Below are 3,257 nucleotides of genomic sequence, written 5' to 3'. Positions count from 1 at the left end.
GGACGGGTTCGTGGACGCTCAGTGGCGCCGCGTCGCTCCCCGATTTGACTTTTGTTTTTCGGTTGGTTTCTCTGACTCGGAGGTCTCGTGCGTCGTGAGTATGGGGTTTCGGGTTTGGGGGTGAAGAGACTAGGGAGGCGGACTTGGGAAGAAAACCTGGCGAGGGGGAAGTCATTGCGAGTGCCGTGCGGAGGAGAGGGACGTGAGCCCCGAACCTGGGGTGCTTCGAGGGCTGGGGACCGGAAGAGGCCCGTGAGAATCGGCGAGGAGAGAGACTTGGGGGGCCGGAGCGGCGAGGAGTGTAGGATTCGAACATCCTGGAGAGGGACTCCGGTCTTCCTCACCCCACGCTCGTCTAAGCCTCAAGTTTCCTCATTTGCAAAACAAGGGGTGATACAGGTACTCAGCAGGGTTGTCGTGGGGGTAGATACAGTGATGTCAAAGTGCTAAACGGACGTTAATTGACAGTAGACGAGTTCCACGGGATACACCTGAGCCAGAATATCGGAGGTGGGCGGAATGAAGCGAGCTGGAACCCCCTCGCCCGCCTGTAAATGAGGGAGATGCAGCGATGGGTAGGACACGGTTTCTGCAGGGAACACACGCTGCGATGGGAGAAATGATAGCCACGAAGAACTCTAATATGTGAGCTGCCTTTCAGAGAACTGCACAGGCAGTTCCTCTGCGGCTAGACCATTCTGGCAGGTCATTTTGGGTTGAGAGCCTCAGGGGGGAGAGAGAGAAAGGAGTTCGTATTTCAGGTGAGTTGGCATCTGTGGACTAGACGTCACCCAGTGGAACTGTGAGGGTTGTGGAGGGAGCTGTGTTCCACCTGGAGGGACGTTCATAAACAAAGGCATGAGTGCAAGGAAGTTACCTGGAGACAGGGTACGTTTAGGGGAGTAGAGGGAAAACGGGACAAATAGGTTTGGCCCTTGTGTAGAAAGCATGAATTCTAGGTTAAGGGGTTTGATTTAACGCTTTAGGCTATGAGGAGCCACTGATGAATTTTATGTGGGTTTTTTTGTGTTTTTTTTTGAGTCAGGGTCTCACTCTGTCACCCAGGCTGGAGTGCAGTGGCACGCTCATGACTACTGCAACCTTGACCTGCTGGGCTAAGGCGATCCCTCCACCTCAGCCTTCCAAGTCGCTGGAACTACAGGCGTGCGCCACCATGCCTGGCTAATTTTTTGATTTGTTGTAGAGACAAGGTCTTGCCAAGTTGCCCAGGCTGGTCTCAAACCCTTGGACTCAGGCAGTCCTCTCGCCTCTACCTCTCAAAGTGCTGGGATTACAGGCATGAGCCACAGTGCCCTGCTGAATTTTATGATTTTAAAGAAATGACCCGAGAGAGACAGGATGGGTAGAACAGTTAAGCTGTTATACTAATGCAAGTAAGAAGATATTGAAGCCAGGCACAGTGGCTCATACCTGTAATCCCAGCACTTTGGGAGGCGGAAGGGAAAGAATTGTCTGAGTCCAGGGGTTCGAAATCAGCCTGAGCAACTTGGTGAGCCCTTGTCTCTACAATAAGTCAAAATATTAGCTGGTCAAGAGAAGGAATAATTAAATGATGAAATTTAATCGCCAAGTCCAGGTTGCTTGGAAATGCTGAATTAGTACCTAAAATAGGAAAGTCAGAAGGGGCGGGCTTGTTTGGGTGAAATAGATGATGCATTAGTTTTAGGAAGTGTTAGCTTTGAGTTGCTAAAAAATATGTGGCTTGAGTGATTTTTTTTTTTAGGTTAGATATTTCAAGCTCCAGTAGCACGTATAGGTGAAAATGTCCGGTACATTTTTGCGAATTCAAATCAGGAGGTTGGCTGGGCTCAGTGGCTCAAACCTGTAATCCCAGCACTTTGGGAGGCCTAGATGAGAGGGTTGCCTGAACCCATGGGTTCGAGAACAGGCTGGGTAACTTGGCAAGACCTCGTCTCTACAATAAATAAATAAAAAAATAGCCGGGTATGGTATGGAAGGATCACTTGAGCCCAGCAGGTTGACACTGGGGTGGCTGTGTGAGTGTGCCAGTGCACTGCAGCCTGGGCGACAGAATGAGACTCCAACTCAAAAAAAACAACAACAAACAAAATCAGGAGGTTGACAGTTATGCCATTTATTCATTCAACATGTAATTGCTAGTTATTCTACACCAAGTAGTGTTTTAAGTGGTACATTAATTCATTAAAGTAGTAGGAGCCAGACATGGTGGCTGACACCTGTAATCCTAGCACTTTGGGAGGTTAGGGTGGGAGGATTGCTTGTGTCCAGGAGTTCAAGACCAGCCTGGGCAATATAGCAAGACCTCGTCTCTACAACCACACACACCAAAAAATCAAAAAATTAGCCGGATATGATGGTACGTGCCTGTAGTCTCAGCTACTCAGGAGACTGAGGTGGAAGGCTCCCAAGCCCAGTAGGTCGAGGCTGCTGGAAGTGAGTTGTAATCATAGCTGGAACTGCAGGCACATGGCACTATGCCCAGCTAATTTTTTGATTTATGGTAGAGATGAGGTCTCGCCATGTGGCCCAGGCGGGTCTCCAACCCGTGGGCTCAGGCAGTCCTCTCACCTCTGCCTCCCAAAGTGCTGAGACTACAGGCATGAGCCACAGTGCCTGGCTTAGGGCTGCTTAGGGCTGGGAACAGGTGACAGCTAACGGATACAGAGTTTCTTCTTGAGGTGATGAAACTGATCTACAATGGACTGTGATGATAAACATATCTGAGGGTAGAGTAAAAAAAATCATTGAATTGTATACTTTCCATGAATGAATATAGTGGTATATATATAATTTATATCTCCATAGGCTATTTTTTCTTTTCTTTTTTTTTTTTTTGAGTTGGAGTCTCACTCTGTCACCCAGACTAGAGTGCAGTGGCTGCTCCTGGCCACCACAACCTCGACCTGCTGGGCTCCGGCGATCCTTCCACCTCAGCCTTCCAAGTAGCAGGAACTACAGGTGCGCGCTACCACGCCTGGCTAATTTTTTTGATTTATTGTAGAGATTTGTAGAGATGAGGTCTCACCTGCCCAGGCGGGTCTCGAACCCGCAGGCTCAGGCAATCCACTCACCTCGGCCTCCCAAAGGCGCGGGATTACAGGCTGAGCCACTGAGCCCAGCCAGGCTATTTTTTTTTAATGTCACCTATAATCCTACCATACCAATCCAATAACTGTTTTTATTTTCTTTCTTTATTTATTTTTTTTTTGAGTTGGAGTCTCACTCTGTCGCCCAGACTGGAGTTCAGTGGCCGC

The 3,257-nt window shown here is 48.9% G+C and overlaps 1 protein-coding gene across 1 annotated transcript in view; it reads left to right on the top strand.

Annotated features, from left to right (window-relative positions):
• Positions 1–3,257, top strand: part of CCDC77 (coiled-coil domain containing 77) — a 29,653-nt gene continuing 26,396 nt past the window's right edge. Inside the window, exon 1 of the mRNA XM_021717517.1 lies at positions 1–94. The gene's annotated coding sequence lies outside the window, so the exon portion shown is untranslated. The remainder of the gene's footprint in view (positions 95–3,257) is intronic.

Source organism: Carlito syrichta, unplaced genomic scaffold (genome assembly GCF_000164805.1).
Source record: "Carlito syrichta isolate Samal-C Ts95f unplaced genomic scaffold, Tarsius_syrichta-2.0.1 Scaffold309825, whole genome shotgun sequence".
In the NCBI taxonomy this organism is placed as follows: domain Eukaryota; kingdom Metazoa; phylum Chordata; class Mammalia; order Primates; family Tarsiidae; genus Carlito; species Carlito syrichta.
The sequence above is the reverse complement of the archived record's forward strand: the minus strand, read 5'-3'. Positions and strand labels throughout refer to the sequence as shown.